The following is a 9,676-nucleotide window of genomic DNA, read 5'->3' on the forward strand; positions in this document are numbered from 1 at the left end:
TACATGGGTGGTGTGGCAGATGCTGAAGTATTTTCTGCTGACTTCAAGGCTTCTGCACAAACCAGTTGCTTCACACATGGGTGCACTAGTAAGCTTTCCTCTTGGCATTGAGCATGACTGGGAGAATGAGCAGAGGTCACACAGAGCAGGAAAAGCTGCTAGAAGATGGAGGAGGAGGAGGGGGAGAAGGGCTCTCAACAGAGGACCATATCCACCCAGGGTGCTTAGGGAACAATTCTCCTACTTGAACTTTAACGACGACCAATGTTTGAGACATCTGCGGTTCACTAAGGAGGTCATTGCTGAGATCTGTCAACTGCTGCAGCCACTCCAACCTCAGACCAGGGCAATGACCGCATTGCCAGTAGCTGTGAAGGTAACCGTGGCTATGAACATTTATGCTTCTGGCTCATTCCAGGCTACTGCTGGAGATATTCACAACAGCTTGCAGTTTGCAGTTTAGTGCTGCATAAAGGAGGTCATTGAGGCTCTCTATTTAAAGAGAGATTGTGGCGGATCGCCACCTAAACGGGCGCAATCCACTTTTCCGTCCGTGGACAATAAATCGGGCACCTTGCCTTTAAGAAGCATGCTGCCTTTAAGGCATGACAAAGGAGCGGGCGTCGTCCTCGGTGTGTACACAAAAGCGCGGGCGTCGCCCTCATTCTGTTTTCGGGTTTAGCAGAGAGAAGAGCTGGGGCAGCCATCTCTCAAGAGAATGTAATAAAAAGCCATGTGTTCCTCAGATCGGTTCGGCCTCCATTCGTGTTCCGCGGCAGCCTCAACATTGGTGACCCCGATGCTCAGAACGTATTCCGAGCACTGCAATGGCGGACACGAACGCAGTTTCTGTGAAACTGCCGGAGTTTTGGGAAAACCAGCCCGAAGCCTGGTTCCTCCAAGCTGAGTCCCGATTCCAGCTGCGACACATCACCACAGATGGGACGAAGTATGACTACCTCGTCGCATCACTCGGTAGCTCCACAGTCACGAAGGTCTGGATAGCGCTGCAGAACTCACCAGAGGAGGGCAAGTATGCACATCTTAAGGCCGCGCTCCTTAAAAAATTTACGACCTCGACATACCAGCGAAACTGCCGCCTCCTCGACCTTCCAGGCCTCGGTGACGCCTCACCGTCAGACCTCCTCTCCCACATGCTCTCACTCACCGACGATAGCCCACCCGGGTCCCTCTTCCGTACGCTGTTCATCCGCCAGCTACCTCCCAGCATCCGCCCAGCGATCGTGGCGTCCGGCCTCACGGACCTAGAAGCCCTGGCCGACGAGGCCGACAAGCTGCTGTCCGCTCACTCCAGCCGCGACGTCGCTCCAGACCTGGCAGCCACAGCCTGGGCGCGCCCCTCACCGGCCACCACGCGGCCACAAGGCCCAGCCACGGGGCCCACGGGGCCTTCGCGCCCCACAAACCCGGGCTACTGTTACTACCACGCACGGTTCGGCTCCAGGGCACAACGGTGCACACCTCCCTGCTCCTTCAAGTCCACCCCCGTACCAGCCCCCGCGATGGCTGTGGGCCACGCGGGCTCCCTGCTGTACGTCATGGATGACAAAACCGGCCGCCAGTTCCTGTGCGACACTGGAGCTCAGCACAGCATCATCCCGGCCTCCGCCCTCGACATCCAAAAGGGCGAATGAGGACAGGCGCTGGCTGCCGCTAACGGCTCGGACATCTGGACGTACAGCACCCACACAGTCACCCTCGACCTCGCTGGTCGACGCTACCGATGGGAGTTCCTCACTGCCAAGGTACTCTCCCCTCTCATCGGCGCAGATTTCCTTTGCGCCCACAGTCTACTGGTAGACATCCCTCGACACCGCCTCGTGGACATGAACACCATGTCCCCCATCCTGGGCACCATGGCCCCCCGTCAACCCGCCGACATGGCGTCACAGTGCCACGCCCGGGCCACGGATGACTACTCGGCACTCCTGGCCGAATTCCCGGCCCTCACCAACCCGACCTTCTCCGCGGAGGTCGCCAAACACGGGGTGGAACACTTCATCCCCACCACAGGCCCCCCAGTGTACGCCCACGCCCGCAGGCTGGACCCGGCCAAACTGGAGATCGCGCGGACCGAGTTTGCCACTATGGAACAGCTCGGCATCATCCGCCGCTCCAACAGTCCCTGGGCCTCCCCACTCCACATCGCCCCCAAACCAGGCGGGGGTTGGCGCCCTGTGGGGTTTACCTCCGCCTCAACGACGCCACCACCCCGATCGGTACCCCGTGCCGCACATTCAGGACTTCTCGGCTAGACTGGCCGGCCGCTCAGTCTTTTCCAAAGTCGACCTGGTGCGCGGCTACCACCAAGTCCCCGTCCACCCTGCGGACGTCCCCAAGACGGCTGTAATCACCCGCTTCGGGCTTTTCGAGTTCCTGCGGATGCCCTTTGGCCTCAAAAACGCGGCCCAGGCATTCCAACGGCTCATGGACTCGGTCCTTCGGGACCTGAAGTTCCTGTTTGTCTACCTGGACGACATCCTGGTAGCCAGTTCCTCCAAGCAGGAACACCTCGAACACCTTTGCATCCTGTTTGGGTGCCTCAGCGACCACGGGCTTATCCTCAGCCCAGCCAAGTGCCAGTTCGGCCTGGACAAGATCGACTTCCTCGGCCACCACATCACCCATGCTGGGGCCATTCCCCTGCCCACCAAGGTGCAGGCCGTCCAGCAATTCCCCCGCCCCACCACCATCAAAGGACTCCAGGAGTTCCTCGGGATGGTGAATTTATACAACCGCTTCATCCCCAAAGCGGCATCCCTCATGAGGCCCCTGTATGAAGCCCTCTGGGGCAGGAGCGGCAAGATGGCGGTCGAATGGACGGCAGACGTATCAGCCGCCTTCAACTCCACCAAGACCGCGCTCGCCGACGCCACCCTGCTCGCGCACCCACGGCCCAATGCCAGAGTAGCGCTCACCATGGACGCCTCCGACCACGCGGTCGGCGCCGTGTACGAGCAGTGGGTCGACGGCGCCTGGCAACCACTTGCCTTCTTCAGCCGCCAACTACGCCCCCCCGGAGGTCAAGTACAGCACCTTCGACCGCGAGCTCCTCGCGCTGTACCTGGCGGTCTGCCATTTTTGGGTTTTGCTGGAGGGCCACCCCTTCACTGCGTTTGTCGACCACAAACCCCTAACATTCGCAATGGCAAAGACAACCGACCCCTGGTCTGCCAGGCAGCAGCGCCAGCTCGCGGCAGTGTCCAAGTTCACCACGGACATCCAACATGTCTCCGGCCGAGACAAAGTGGTAGCTGACTGCCTCTCCCACCCCGCCATCCACGCCGCACACCTGGCAGTCGACTACGCTCAACTCGCAGCAGAACAGCTCATGGACCCTGATCTGCTCTCCGCACCTACCAACCTACCAGGGCTACGCCTGGCCAACGTCGCCTGCGGCCCGACCGCAGTCACGCTCAAGTGCGACATATCCCTATCTCAACCTCGGCCCGTCGTCCCAGCGCCCTGGCGCCACCAGGTATTCGAGATTCTCCACAACCTCTCCCACCCCGGCGCCCGCGCATCCATCAAATTGGTAGCCAACCGCTTTGTCTGGCGCGGCCTTCGCAAGGATGTGCGTACTTGGGCCAACTCCTGCCTAGCCTGCCAACGGGCCAAGGTGCAGCAACACACGAAAGCACCCCTCGAGGAGTTCACCGTCCCTTCACGTAGATTCGACCACATCCACGTGGACATCGTTGAGCCCCTGCCGCCGTCGCAAGGCCACATGCACTTGCTGACGATCGTCGACCGCACCACGCGCTAGCCCGAGGCAATTCCACTGACCTCTACCACCACCGCCGACATCGCCAGAGCCTTCGTCAGCACCTGGGTCGCACGGTTCGGCGTCCCCTCCGACATGACGTCGGACAGAGGTCCGCAATTTACCTCTGAACTCTGGACCGCCATCGCACGCAATCTTGGGGTGACCATTCACCACACCACAGCATACCACCCCCAAGCCAACGGACTGTGTGAGCGGTTCCACAGATCCTTGAAGGCATCTCTTCGAGCCAGCCTCCAGGACGGCGCCTGGACCGACCGACTCCCGTGGGTCCTCCTCGGCCTGCGCTCCGCGGTTAAAGAAGACCTCCACGCATCGGCAGCAGCTGAGCTCGTGTACGGCCAGCCACTGCGCGTACCCGGCGAGTTCCTGCCCACCGCCACGACACCCTGGTCAGCCGACCAGCAACGCCACGACTTCGCCTCACCGGCGCTACAGTTCATCCCGGTGCCCATTGCCCGGCACGGCGAATCCACCTCACACATCCCACTAAGCCTGCACCAGGCACGGTTCGTCTTCGTCTGGCACGACGCCCACCGCGGACCCCTTCAACCCCCGTACGACGGGCCCTACAAAGTGCTACAGGCTGGGGACAAATTTTTCGCCCTACAAGTGGGCAACAGGACTGAAAAAGTGTCGGTTGACCGACTCAAGCCAGCAAACTCGGAGCCCGGTGAGCAGGTCCCAGTAGCTCATCCACCGCCACGCAGCCGACCAGCCCTCAAGCCAGTACACCCGGCTGCTCCACGCCAGGCTGTTCCACGTCCACCGGCATCCTACAAGAGCCGCTCCGGCCGGCCCATCAGACCGCTGCACCATCTCGTCCACACCTCCTAAGCGGATTCTGGGGGGAGCTGTGTGGCGGATCGCCACCTAAACGGGCGCAATCCACTTTTCCGTCCGTGGACAATAAATCGGGCACCTTGCCTTTAAGAAGCATGCTGCCTTTAAGGCATGAAAAAGGAGCGGGCGTCACCCTCAGTGTGCTCAAAAGCGCGGGCGTCGCCCTCATTCTGTTTTCGGGTTTAGCAGAGAGAAGAGCTGGGGCAGCCATCTCTCAAGAGAATGTAATAAAAGCCATGTGCTCCTCAGATCGGTTCGGCCTCCATTCGTGTTCCGCGGCAGCCTCAACAAGATAACTTAATTTAATTCCTTCTTGCCAGAGAGCAACAGGCAGAGTGAGCATAAGGGTTCGCAAGGATTACAGGCTTCCCCATGGTGCAGGGTGCCATTGAGTGCATGCACATTGCTTTGCGTGCACCTCATGTCAACTCTGCCATGTACATGAACCGAAAGGGTTTCCAGTCCCTCAACATGCAACTGGTGGGCAACATGCAGGTCAATGCCTGGTATCCTGACAGCAGTCATGATGCATTCTTTCTGTGGCAGTCCGCTGTGCCAGCTTTATTTCAACCATCATCCCAAACCAAATGGTGGCTACTGGGCGACAAGGCTATCTACCGATGACATTGCTCATGACTCCAGTCCGCAAGCCACGCACACGTGCGCAGCAGGCATACAACGAGAGCCATGCTGCCACAAGAAATCTAATGGAGCAGACCAGCGGCATCTTGAAGCAACAATTCTGCTGCCTGGACCACTCTGGAGGAGGCCTGCAGTACTCGACTTATCGGGTCTCAAGATTTGTGATGGCCTGCTGCATGCCGCACAACCATGCCATCATGAGGAAACAGCCCTTTCCACCACCTATCAGGCGAGAAGCTGTGGAGCAGGAGCACAAAGAGGATGGGCCGGAGGAGGAGAAAAAGCAGGAGGCGGAAGTGGAGGAAGGGAAGCTGCAACCTAAACAGCCCCTATCTTACTGGGCTGTAGTTGAACAACTAATTGAAGAGCAATACCAGTAACCTCAACCCTAATTCCCCATTCACCAACAGTCCCACACACCTTACCTTCCCTCTGTTACTGACCATCACATAAACCATGCCATATTGCATACAAAATAAAATGAATCACCCTTGTGCATTCCCTTAGTGCCTGTCTTCCGTGTGCCTTTGCCTGTCCTGGTGCTTCTATGAGGTTCTACCCCTGTGGCTGCAGCATGGCTGGTGGAAGGCTGCTGACTTTCAGTGAGGAGACTGCAGATGGGCTTGGAGGATGAACTTGAAGAGCTCTGGGCCTAGAGGGCCCGGCTCAGACTGTAACATCTCGGCATGGGCGGCAGCAGTCTGGGTTGGCTGGCTGACAGGCAACAGCAAGGACATTGGTGGAGTGGTAGTGGTTGGAGGAAGAATGCTGTCCTCCATGGAGCCACTGCCACTCTTCCAGGGCGGCACCTCAGCAATCCTAGAAATCTGTTGGGGAACAGATTGCTGGACCGCTGTGACACCCTGGAAGCCCCTTTGAACACTGGTATCCACAGCCATGATGGCAGCAGTCTGAGCTTCCACTGCAGCACTCAGGTGGCTGCTGCTTGTGCTGCTATGAAAGCTGAGGCATTGGGCATCATGGTTGGTTCCACAGGTGTGTTGATGGAGTTGGCCACCTGTTCCATGCTGGAAAGGATGGGCCCAAAGTTCTGTGTAATGCCCTGTGCCATGTTGGTGTCAGACTCCTCCATGCTCCTTGACATTGAACACAGGCTTTCTGGCAGGCTTCCCAATGCACCAAACATTTTGTTGTGTACACCCATCGGCCTTCTTCTGTAGCCTGGCCCATCGAAGTCCTCACCTGAGTCGCCTGCTGCAGAATTAATGTGTGACCTCGCCCTCCAGCAAGCTGGCTCCTGCACTCTCATTTCCCCCTGCCCTGGCTCCTGCGCACTTCTGCCCAGTGTCTCAGCAGGTGCAGATCCTGCCTCTATGCCATCATCTAAATTATGTGCAGTGTCAATATCTGAGGTGGCGGCTGCGACTGTGAAATCGAGTGACCGTGTGTCTTCATCTTTACTGTCCTCCTGCTCTTCCAAAACTGCCTAGATAGGTTGCAGTTCTTGGGTAACTGAAATGAAAAAGGGACAAGGGTTGGGTTGTGGTGAAGGGAGAGGAGAAAGTAAGAAGTGCGAGCTTACACCATCTGCAGCTTCTGAGTCAGAAGAAAGTAAGGGAGGATGGAGAAGTGGGATGTGAGAAAGAGGATTAGGCATGAGGATACTGTCATCTTCGATGGCTTCAGCCCCACCGGAGGCCATGGCCTCAGCACTGGCCCTTCCCATAATGGCCAGCACCATCTCCTCCATGGGGGTTAAAACATGTAGGCACGCCTCGCCCCCTCTGGTTAGCTCCTGCTAGGCCTCCGGTTGTGTGTCACCATCTCCTGCAAGAGATAGGGAAGTGTGTCAGTGAGTTTTGTGCAATCTGTTTGGGTGTTGTGGCTGTCATGGTTGAATAGCTGCTAGTGTGTGCAAGTTTTTAGATGTGGGTGTGAGGCTTGCAACAGTGCTAAGTGTGTGAGGGTGAGATGAAGCATATGAATGTTAGGTATGATTCCTGATTGATAGCGATTGTTGGTAGGTGAGTGATAGGCGTGTGGTGAATTGAGCAGTGGCTGAGGCTAATGGTGCAGTTGGTAGGATATGGCATTTGAAGATGCATTCACTGACCTTGACCACTCGTGCAAGGTCATTAAACTTCTCTCGGCACTGCATCCAGGTCCTTGGGGTTAGACTCCTGGCATTAACCGCCACAGCTATCTGTCCACACTGCCTTCTCATCGTGTGTCTGGAGGGTGCCTGCCCCCCTGCAGATACAGAAGATCTCTCCTCCTTTCCATCCCCTCCACCAAGACCTCTAGTGCAGTGTCCAAAAACCTTGGGGCCCACTCAGCCATTGATCTCTCTTTCCCAGGTCAGATTGCAGAACGATTGCCAGCACCTGCTCCAGCCATAATGCACCTCCCCTTTAAGAGATGCAGGCTAGCTTTAAGTAGTGCAAGTTAGTAATGATATTGGGCCCCCAATTCAAAACCCTCATTTCCTCTCGCTTCTCTCCTATCTCCCATTATTCACTCTCTGAGCTCATGCTGCCCATGAGACTCAACTCCCTCCATGACCAACATGCACCCAGCATTTTATTTGATCCTGCATTGAGTTTCCGACCCCATATCTTCTCCATTACAAAGACAATCTACTTCCACCTCCGTAACATCATCCACCTCTGCCCCTGCCTCAGCTCATTTGCTGCTAAAAGCTTCATGCATGCTTTTGTTATCCCCAGTCTTGACTATTCCAATGTTATCCTGGTCAGCCTCCCATCTTCCCCCTTCCATAAATTAGAGCTCATCCAGAACTGTGTTGCCTGTATCTTAACTCACACCAGGTCTCACTCACTCACCACCCTTCTGCTCACTGACCTTCATTGGCTTATGGTGCACCAACTCCTCCTGCTCAAATCCCTCCACAGCCTCATCCTTCCTTATCTCTGTAACCTCCTCCAGCCCTACAACCTTCCAAGACCTCTGCGTTCCTCCAACTCTGGCCTCTTGTGCATCCCCCACTCCCTTTGTCCCACCATTGGCAGTCGTGACTTCAGCCAAAGAGGCCCCAAGCTCTGGAATTCCTTCCGTAAAACTTCCACTTCTTCACCTCTCTCTTCACCTTTAAGACCTTTCTTAAAATCATATCTTAGATCAAGCTTTTAGTCACCTGTACTAATATCTACTTCTTTAACTCACTGTCAATTTGTGTCTGGCTATGCTCCTGTGAAGTGCCTTGGGACATTTCACTATGTTAAAGACTCTATGTAAATGCAGGTTGTTGTTGCTGTTGTTGTCTTTTCATTCAACTTCAAGGGATTTTGGAAGATGATTTCAGGCAGCCAGTGGAGGGCCAGAATCCTGGAGTAGAAACCTTCGCAGTCAGACAAGAAAAAATTGGAATGCGGAGGGCTTCTGCTATCAGGATAGGAACAATCAAAGTGGTGAGGAAGTCGAATGATTCACATTTAATTAAGCCTAGCTGACATCATCATTATAAGCTGTGGCTCAGTTGGTAGCATACTCACCTCTGAGTCAGAAGGTTGTGGGTTCAAAGACCCATTCCAGGGACTTGAGGACATGAAGCTAGGCTGACATTCCAGTGCAGTATTGAGGGAGTGCTGCACAGTTGGAGGTGCCGTCTTTCAGATGAGATGTTAAACTGAGGCCCCGTCAGCTCTCTCAGGTGAATGTAAAAGATTCCATGGCACTATTTCAAAGAAGAGTAGGGGAGTTATCCCTGGTGTCCTGACCAATATTTATCCCTCAACCAACATAACAAAAACAGATTATCTGGTCATTATCACATTGCTGTTTGTGGGACCTTGCTATGTGCAAATTGGCTGCCATGTTTCCTGTAAAGTCCGCGCCTCAATAATACACGGACTTCGGGAGAACAGTTTAACAGGTACTTTACTGAACAGGAGGGTACTCTTTTGTTTGGACCCAAAAAAAACCCAAAACAAATTGGACTGTAAATTAACAAAGTTCAACTAAAACTTAACAAATCAAATTAAAATTTGGTTTTCCGGGTTGATGATGCACTCCAGTCCCAGCGGCGCCCACTGGTCGCGGAAATACTCAAGCGTGCCGGCGGACACCGCGTGCTCCATCTCCAGGGCCACCCGGGCGCAAACATGGCCGTGGAAGAGAGGCAGGCAATCCGGACGGACGACCCCCTCGACCGCCCGCTGCCTGGACCAATTGATGGCTCTTTTAGCCAGGCCCAGGAGCAGGCCTACAAGGAGGTCCTCCAACCTGCCCGCTCCCCTCCGCACCGGGTGACCGTAGGTCAAGAGCGTGGGACTGAAGTGCAACCAAAAATCGAGGAGCAGCCCCTTCAAGTAGTGAAAGAGGGGCTGCAACCTCTCACACTCGACATAAATGTGAAACATGGACTCCTCCAGGCCGCAAAAAATGCAGGCGGACTGGGAGTCCGTG

This window comes from Somniosus microcephalus, chromosome 5, assembly GCF_052327205.1.
Source record: "Somniosus microcephalus isolate GS21.2 chromosome 5, FLI_Smic_1.0, whole genome shotgun sequence".
Classification (NCBI taxonomy): Eukaryota; Metazoa; Chordata; class Chondrichthyes; order Squaliformes; family Somniosidae; genus Somniosus; species Somniosus microcephalus.